The following is a 9313-nucleotide window of genomic DNA, read 5'->3' as shown; positions in this document are numbered from 1 at the left end:
TTATTGGAAATTTGGTTTAGGTCTTATTCAAACCAATAAGAATATGGACCAATTTATTTTGAATTGGCCCAATCCAATAATTATAATGTACCATCCAAATCCGATTTGATAAGGTTTGAATTGGATTGGATCCAAACCAAAAACAAAACCGGTCGATTGACACCCCTACGGACACGCCCTTCCAAAAATATGAATAAAGGGGTTGTACAAATATCTAAGAAAAGGGGTAAAATGGTCCTACAATGCAAAGATGTAATTAAATTTAAACAAATAGGACTTGAATTTAACCTTAAATTAGTAACATCTTTGCATTGTAATGTGGGTGATGCAATGGCCATTAGAAGGGAAAATATGAAGAATATGTAAAATCCAACTATAGAACTCATCTAATGTGCAACCAACTACCTATTCCAAAAGTAAATAAACAAATAAACAACATTGTATCTCCATCTCAAGGGTTTCTTTGTTTCTTGCTCATATGTGTAGAAGGCTGATCCACGTTCTGTGTTGGCATCCCAAATTGTGGTGCAAGACTCTACATATTCAGTGAAGTCTGTGTTGGAGGGAGACTTAGCAAGGGTGTAGCTATAGTTGGTGCAAAATTGTTGCCCATGTCAAATGAAGTGTATAGTGAAGTTGGTGGAAGATTCCGTATGGGAATTGTTTGAGCTGATACAAAATTATTGCCTTTGTTAAATGAGGTGCCTATTAGAGGAAGATCTTGGGAATGCATTGGTGGAGCTGGTTTATAGTCATTGCCTATGTCAAATGAGGTATATGTCGAATTAAGGCTTGAGCGCGATTCACCATCTATTTAATCAAAGGGGTCTGGGGGAGGCAAGTAACTGTCATAGGCAGAAGCCATCATCTTGTTGATTGCTCCAAATATGTCTTCTCTCGCTTCTCCTACACCCACATAAGCTTGAGATATGCCATTCCCCACTCTCTCCACACCTTCACTAGCTTGATGTATAATTTCTTCCTCTTCTTCTTTATCTTCAAACCCATCACCTTCAACATCAAACTGATCAACTTCATCACTTTCATTAGCTTCAACTGTAGGGGCATTCTTCCTATTGGAATTGCCACGATTTTTCTCATATATTCTGCACAATACATAATTGTCCAAGTAAAGAAGGAAGAAACATTTATTAGATGAGAAAAAAGCATTCATGGAGCTGTGTTTTACAATTCAAATACTTAGAAAAGCATGCCTTCAATGAATGGATAAATGTATTTTTCAGACCTACAACTTTGAGTTGATTCAAAAGGTTGTTGAATCTATACCATGTTAGGTGCTGATAGTGGAATGCTGAAAAGATTACAAACATAAAATGACTTAACTAACGAATATTATTAGTTTATAGTAAACTTTTTAGGGGTAAACACTCATCCCAATATATATTTTTTTACTTCATTATTCTGCAATTTAGTTAGGTTTAGAGTTGCTAAATACTGAATGATGCATTTTTAACCTGTTGAGCATTTTGCATTAAGCCCATGTTTCAACAATTAACAAAGGCCAACCAAAACTTAAAAATAAATTACAAATGCCTAAAACCTATCAAAATATATACTACAAATCATGCAGAATTGAGTCTAGTTGAGTGGCTGAAATTTTAATTTCCTAAATTTTACTAATTTGAATCGTCTAACTTTATTATAAAAAAAACCCATATACTTAAATTTGAACCTCTAATAAGTCGAAGTTATTTGGTTAAATTCTGGGTTGATTCATCCGGTTCAAAAAAATCACATGTTTTTATATTTGTTGTACTTAGTTATTTAATACTCTTTAATTTGAAAAACTAAGCATGTATGGTGTAAATGCATGACATAGTCCAGATTTACATACCTTCATGTGATCCAGTTCATCATTTATAGCCCTTTGATGTTCTTTAATTCTGTATTCATGCATGATCCAATTAGTTTTTGTTCCTCTTTGGATTAATCCTCGATAAAAGACCAAAGATTTCTTAACAACAATGTTCTTTCCATTTTCATCCTTGATATCTTTGTCTGCACCAGTTGCTTTCCAGTATCCAGTGGGTGCAGAACGCTTTGGCCTATTCCCTTTCGGATATTTACGATCCCTTGGTGTATAGAAATACCACTCTTGCTCTTTCACTCTTGTGTGTCTATGTTTCATCTAATGTGACTTGGATAAAAAATAGATACAAAAGCAATGATTGACCCACTTTGGCTTGGGCTTAAAAAAGGCATCCAACATTCCAAAACAGCCCAACTTTTTGAAATATGTTTACGATATACTATATATGTATAAGGCATGGACGATGATGATGATGTTATATGTATTTTTAGAACTATATATATGTATATATATAAACTAGACTCAAAATTATGGCATTGTAAGGACTCAAATCCACACTGTTTCTAATTAATAATAATCGGATATGCAAATTTTAATATCCAAATCCAAATAATAATCGGATTGTATGTCAAATTGTCGGTGTGACAGCCCTAATTAGAGGACAACTTCTCATTCCGTAGATTGCTGCCCAGGGCAGATCCGGTGCCCCAAACATGGGGCTCACCAAAGCCGGTCCCCCAACTATACAAGGTTTTACTTTTCTATAAATTCGTATTTGTATTTGTATTTGTACTCCTTCTAAACTAAGGTTCTGGTTCAATATGATGGGGTGAACCGTGCATATTTTTTTGAAGGAATACATGTTGGGGATTTGCTCCTCACACATGGTCACATCCACAATGCATTGGGAACATCTCCCATGAATAATAACTTATAAGTATGGGAGATGTTCCCCTTGCATGGTAGAACGTGTGTGTAAGATCGGTGTGAAACGTCCTGTGTGAGGAACAGATCCCGTCTCCCCTGTTATATCAAAGTTAAAGACTCAAAAGACGTTTAGGTACAAGTGGCATTATTTTATTGGATTAATAGAGAAGATTGTAGAATTGAGTTAGTAAGAAATCCGAACGGCTTAACCTGTTCCTTGGAATGGACCAGCCGTTCAAATCAAACAGTTCAACTGCTGACCCAGAAACAGGTGGCAAAACCGAACGGACAAACAGCTGAGTCAACACGGCTTGGTGGTTGCGAACTCGGTATTTAGCTATGTCGTGTTGAAATATTTGCAAAGCTAGATATATGCCTAGTATTCTCATGTTTTCTGGAAGCAGCCAGCCACAGCCCAAGAGGCGTTATTGTTCTTAACAGCCTTTGTTGGATTGAGGTGTTCTGGTGGAGGAATGTATCATCTCTTTTCCTGCTGTCGTCTGTGACAGAGTGCTGGCTTAATTTCTTGGGCTGTGCGGTTTTCGACTCTATCAAAATCTTCAGTATTGCGAAATGACTAGAAGGAGTTCTGTTAAGTTTCAAGAAGCTCGGTTGGGCATGGAATCTGATGCAACGTGATCCGGTCATTCCTAGCTGGCTCTTGCATGGTGGTTTCTCGATGACACCTGAGACAGGGAAGAATAAGAAGAATCCTTTGGGGGCTGTCTGGCGGGGACACTCCGATGCTTAAGTCAGTACTCGGTAGAAGCGAAGGAAAGGCGAAAGGCTAAGAGTGAGGATAGCGTGTTACCACTATGTTCACGAGGTCAAAGATTCGAGAGAGCTTCTCTTCTGTCCTAAGAGCTTTTATAGGGACATTCACATTAGGTCGGGCATAACCACCACTGGGCTCCTACCACAGCCGTTACTGGCCAGGGCTGCACAGGTGGCCGTTGTGGCGTACGCTTCGCCCGGGTGAGTAACATGTTTCCAAAGTGGCAGGCACGCCTTTGCTTGCAGAGAGACGTGGACACAGACTGTCGAAAGGACTATGACTGCACTGTCAGTAGAGGATATGGCGCAGTCTGACCGGTATGGTCTGTCAGTCGGAAGCTTCTTGAAGAGCGCTAGTGCGGCTCATTCGCGAGCTATTTTGTGGCGAGCTTGGAACACTCCAGGATCACCCTTGATGGGATTGGTCCTCAAAATGATTCGCTCGCTAGGGAGTTCAGGCGAGCTAATAACTTTAGCTCATGAGCTACAGTTGCCTCGGAGTATCTCTTTAAAGATAGCACGTGGAGCCCGGAGTTCATGCCGCAGCGGACCCCTTCCCTCGTGAGCTGTAACGTAGCGGATTGTTTCATGGGCCCGTCATCTGGGTGCACTGGGATTCAACGTTAGGTTGTCGCTCATGCTGAGTCAGCGTCTATGTGTCACCTTTTCATAGGTTGGGTCAAATCATCCTTCATCAATTGCCCCCTACTCCTCGAGCTAAGGGTACTGCCTTAGTGCAGGAAGTTCATGAAGTGCGATGGACTGATTTGACCGAAATTCAAACTTGATTGACTGCCCTTATTAAATGCATTTGCAGGAATCAAGAGATTTTCTGATTTTTCCTGACTTTTTGGATTCCGAAAACGTGTTGAGGTGGCTTTTAACTTCGAACGTTGTGCGGCTGTGACCACCTTAATTGTGGAAGACGTGCTGTCAGTCGGCTTCAGTTTTCAGAAGGCATGCGGTCAGGGCATCCGCAGGCCATTGGATCTGCTTTGATCTGGGCCATCGATTTAGAAGGGTGGAGACTATAAATAGGGGGCCCCCTCGGGCCCTATTTTCTCTCATGCCATCTTGCTGTCTTTGAATTCTGAGGTCGCACACTTCACCTAGTCTACCCGAGTTCCTCAGTTTGCTTTGTTCCGTCTACTCTGGTGAGTCCCAATCGCTGTTAGCCATGTCTGGGTACCCATACCACACTTATCATAGGGGCGATAGCCGGGATGATGATGCTCCCTTGAGCTCGGGGGGAGCCTGGGAGCAGATCCCGGAGGCCTGGGAGGCCTCTGGCAACATGGCGTCTACTTCTAGGGGGAGGGAGCCTGATACCTTTGGCCCTTCCTTGATGACAGCGGAGAGACTCAGGTCTCTGATCCGCTACTTTCGCCTCTCTAGGGACCTGGTTTACAGCCTCCCTACTGGCTTGGGAGCATGGTTCCAAAGACATAGTAATCTTTTAGTAACAACTCAAGGTTGGCTTGCGGCTCTCCCTGCACCCCTTGATAGTGGAGGTGTTAAATCACTTCAACGTCACCATTGACCAGCTTCATCCCAATGCCATTCGAAACATGGTTGGGACTATATCCCTATGCTACGAGTACTGCCTTCCTTTGGACCTTGATATTTTTGTCTCTATCCTTTGTATAAAGAACGCTGCTCCTGGGGTTCCTCCGGAGAGGCGCTTTTATTACCTCTCTCCCCGCCGTGGCTATAAGCTCTTGTACAAACTGTCGAACAAGATTCCCACCTGGAAGTGGGATTACTTTGTGGTCCATAACCCTGAGGGGTGGCCCTTCCCCACTGCTTGGAGGGGCACCATCCTGGACCTCGAGGCCGAGCTGGACCCTGAAATTTAGAAAATGATGTTGTCTTGGGCATCGGTAGGCTTCCTTTCCTTGGACTACTTGACCGAGGAGAAGCTCGTGCAGGCAGGCTTGAGCCCGGGTAGGTCAGCCTTTTAGGTCGTGTAGTGCCTTGTGACAATATTGTGCACACATGTATTTTGCTTTTTGTTGGACTAGCATCTTGTGGTCTTTTGGCAGCCATCATGTCCAGTGCTGATTCGTGCCGCCTTCTCTAGGGCAGCCAGAGGCGCCATGCGAAGAGAACGTGCCCCGATCGGACCACCCCTTCGGGAAGTACTGAGTTCGGGTCTGCCGAGCCAGTTCTACCCTCTCCTCCGCCCGAGGTTCCGATGCCCCCACCTGAGGGGGCTAGCGGGATTAACCCTAGGGGAAACGAGCTCCCTCAGTGGGGGAGGCTCCCTATAATCCCCTTCAGCCCCGTCCTTACCCCCGGTTCTTAGTGGGAAACTGGGAAGGGGTAAATGATTATTTGGTGGCTCGCTGGAGGAGCCGGAAGGCGATCACTAATGACGAGGTTGCTCAATGAGGAAACATGGAGCTTGGGGACCTCTCCACGTTCGCCTCTACCCATTGCATGATGGTAAGTGACATTTTTTCCCTTTTCTCTCTTGTTTTGCCCTTTTCCACTGTCCTCTGATCTTTTCCATTGGCAGGTGAATTCTGCCATCCATGCCATGGCTCTCCAGACGGGCATCCATCGCATCAATGACCTCGACCAGCAGGGTGCCAACCAGAAGCTCCAGGGCGAGCTCGACCGGATCCGAGGTGAGCTCCATCACACCCGCAAGGGGAGCGAGTCTCAGAAGTTGCTCGTCCATGACCAAGAGGCTCAAATTGCCCGACTTTCTGAAGAGAGCATGCGTTACAGGGAGGAATCGTCGAGGATGGCGGTGGAGAGGGAGCTCCTTAGGCAGCAAGTGTGGGATTTGGAGTCCACTCTTCTAAATCGGACTTGAAACTTTGATCAGATGGTGGAGGCTGAGCGACAGAAAGCGGTCTGGGATTTTAAAGACTCCCAGGAATTTCAGGACCTCCAGGCGGAGTATGGTTTGGGTTCGTACCGCTCGGGGTTTAAGCGTTTCCAGTGGCTAGTTCGGAAAAAAATTCTCCAGACTCAACCTCTATAGCATTACTATGAAGGGTCTGTATCCTAAGACGGCGGACCAAGCGGAGGAAAAGGAGCCTGACTCCCCAGTGGATGAGGAGGCAGATCCTTGAGGTGGTGTTTCTCTGGGCTTCTGGTGGCTTACGGGTGCTGTAAACCCAGTCTTTCACAAGTCTTTGGTTGGGCGGTTGGGCCCTATGATAGTCAAACTTTCCCGAGCTCTTTAGCTCGGTTACCACATCTGTTCTTTTCCTTCTTTCTTTTTTTTTTTTTGAAGTGACAATGAAAGTTCTTTCCTTCTTCTGAGTATGATGAACTCTTTGTATCTTTGCTAAGGCGATCTCGATACCTAAGCTATTAGAGCTATTTACACAAAGTAAGGCACCTCCATGGTGCACGGGTCGATTGCTACGTGTAGCCGAACTATTTATCCGTTGGTCATTCTTTACTTTGATCGCTGTACTAGGACAAGCCACATTTGGTGGGGTTTAAACCCAAACATTCTTTGCCCTTAGGCTCTGGGGGTGACTTACAGTCTATTTTTGAGGTTTGCCCATGCCTTAAAGGCGATCGGGTCTTATTGTGCCGAGATCGTGTTAGCTCGGGATTTCTTACCTTTGGCTTTGGGAGCGGCCCATGGCCTACTCGGTTGTTACAGGTAGTATTGTCTCAAGTAGACGATATTCCATGCCCGAGGTACTTGTTTCCCTTCAAGGGTCTCGAGCTCGTACGTTCCTTCCCCAAGCACTCGCTTCACTCGATAGGGACCTTCCCAGTTGGACCCGAGCTTGCCAGCGTTGGGCTCAGGTACCATAACTTTACGAAGGACCAGGTCGCCAACGCGGAGGTTCCACCTCTTGACCCTGGCGTTATAGTACTGAGCTACTCTCTGCTGGTAGGGTGTGGTTCTAATGTACACGAGGTCCCTTACTTCGTTGAGTAGATCGAGGTTGGTGCGTAGCTCATCTTCGTTCGTCTGATCACTGTATGCTTCTAGTCGTAGAGTGGGCACTTTGATCTCTGAAAGGATTACCGCTTCAGTGTCGTAGGTGAGATTGAAGGGTGTTTCTCCCGTGGCGATCTTCTCTATGGTCCGGTATGCCCACACAACACTGGGTAGTTCATCTGCCCACAATCCTTTAGCTCGATCCAGCCATGCCTTTAATCCACGGAGGATGGCTCTGTTCGTTACTTCTGCTTGACCGTTTGCTTGGGGGTGTGCGACTGAAGTAAAGTTCTGTCAGATTCCCATGTCTTAGCATCAGTTTTGGAATTTAATGTCTTCGAACTGTTTGTCATTGTCGAAAATCAATACCCGAGGTAATCCAAAGCGGCATACAATGTTTTTCCAAAAGAAGTTTTGAACATTTTGGGCCGTGATCGTTACGAGGGGTTCGGCTTCTACCCACTTGGTAAAATAGTCCACTGCTACCACTAAGAACTTCCTTCCACCCGTTGCTGGTGGGAATGGCCTGAGTAGATCAATGCCCCACTATGCAAAGCGCCATGGACTAGTGAGATACTTGAGGTCGGTAGCAGGTTGGTGGTGAATATTGGCATGTCTCTGGCATTTGTCATATTTTCTAACGAGCTCAATGGCATCTGCCTTCATCGTTGGCCAATAATACTCCTATCGAAGCGCTTTCTTGGCAAGGGCTTTGCCCCCCAAGTGCCCGCCGCACAACCCCTCATGAGTGTCGCGGAGTACGAGCTCGGCTTCAGTAGGCCGTAAGCAATGCAGATAGGGGAGCGTGTAGGATCTCCTGTACAGTCGCTTGTTTATCATGACGTATTTGGCTGCCTGGCGCTGCACCCTTCTGCCTGCATTGCGATTTGTAGGGAGGGTCCCGTGTAGCAAGAAGCTCGCGAGCGGGTCAATCCAGCTCGACTCTGCTTGAACAATGGGAGCGACCTCCTCTGCCCCCTGAGAATGCAAGGCCGAGACAGGTCCACTATGTACACAGTTCTCATGGTGGTGTCGCTAGTGCTAGCTAACTTGGACAGGGCATCTGCCTCAGCGTTCTCTGACTTAGGGATCTGTCTGAAGAAGTGTGACTGGAAGTCGAGCAGGGTCTCTCTAACTTTGGTCAAGCAGGTAATCATGGTTGGCTCGCGAGCTTTATTCTCGCCAGTGACCTGGTTAACCACAAGCTTGTTAGACAGTTTTGTATGCCCTTAGCTTCAATCAAGATGTACTTTATGACTTTATTGTAAATGAATAAAAGTGCATATTTGATTTATGTTCCCTTGGTATGTTTCTGGGCAATACCCTTAAACTGGATACTTAATGAGACTCATGTTAGCTTAGAATGTTCATAGCCAGTGGGTTGGTCTGGGGAGACCTATCCTGACAAGGCTGACACTGTGGTGCCACCAAGTCGGTTGGGGTGGCTTGTCTCAGCTGCCGGGGTGAGACCCTAGGCACATACAGTGTAGGATTAATTGAATCTTTGAACTGGACTAGATTTCCAGTATTGCCCTGGACCTTGGAGATTTATATGAAAAATTGGAAAGTTACACCCGACCCCTATACTCGATTATGATACTGCACTAGGTGTCAGATTGGGCTATCTTTGATGTACGATTCAGTGAGATCCTTAGCGGGGGTCAAAACCTGGGTATGTTGGGACAGTCTGAGAATTCATCTGAGTGGGTGATCATAGTGATAGGATCAGCCCCTTTGTCGGACAAAGGTAATGATCGGGGATGCACTCTCACTAATGGAAACCAAGACTGTCGGTAACCGATTTCAATCGTTGATATTTGTTTTGCAAAATATATTTTATATGAGATAAAAGTATATATACATTA

This window comes from Nelumbo lutea, chromosome 2, assembly GCF_056320005.1.
Source record: "Nelumbo lutea isolate HS-2025 chromosome 2, American lotus-T2T, whole genome shotgun sequence".
Taxonomy (NCBI): domain Eukaryota; kingdom Viridiplantae; phylum Streptophyta; class Magnoliopsida; order Proteales; family Nelumbonaceae; genus Nelumbo; species Nelumbo lutea.
Note: the sequence above shows the minus strand (reverse complement) of the source record.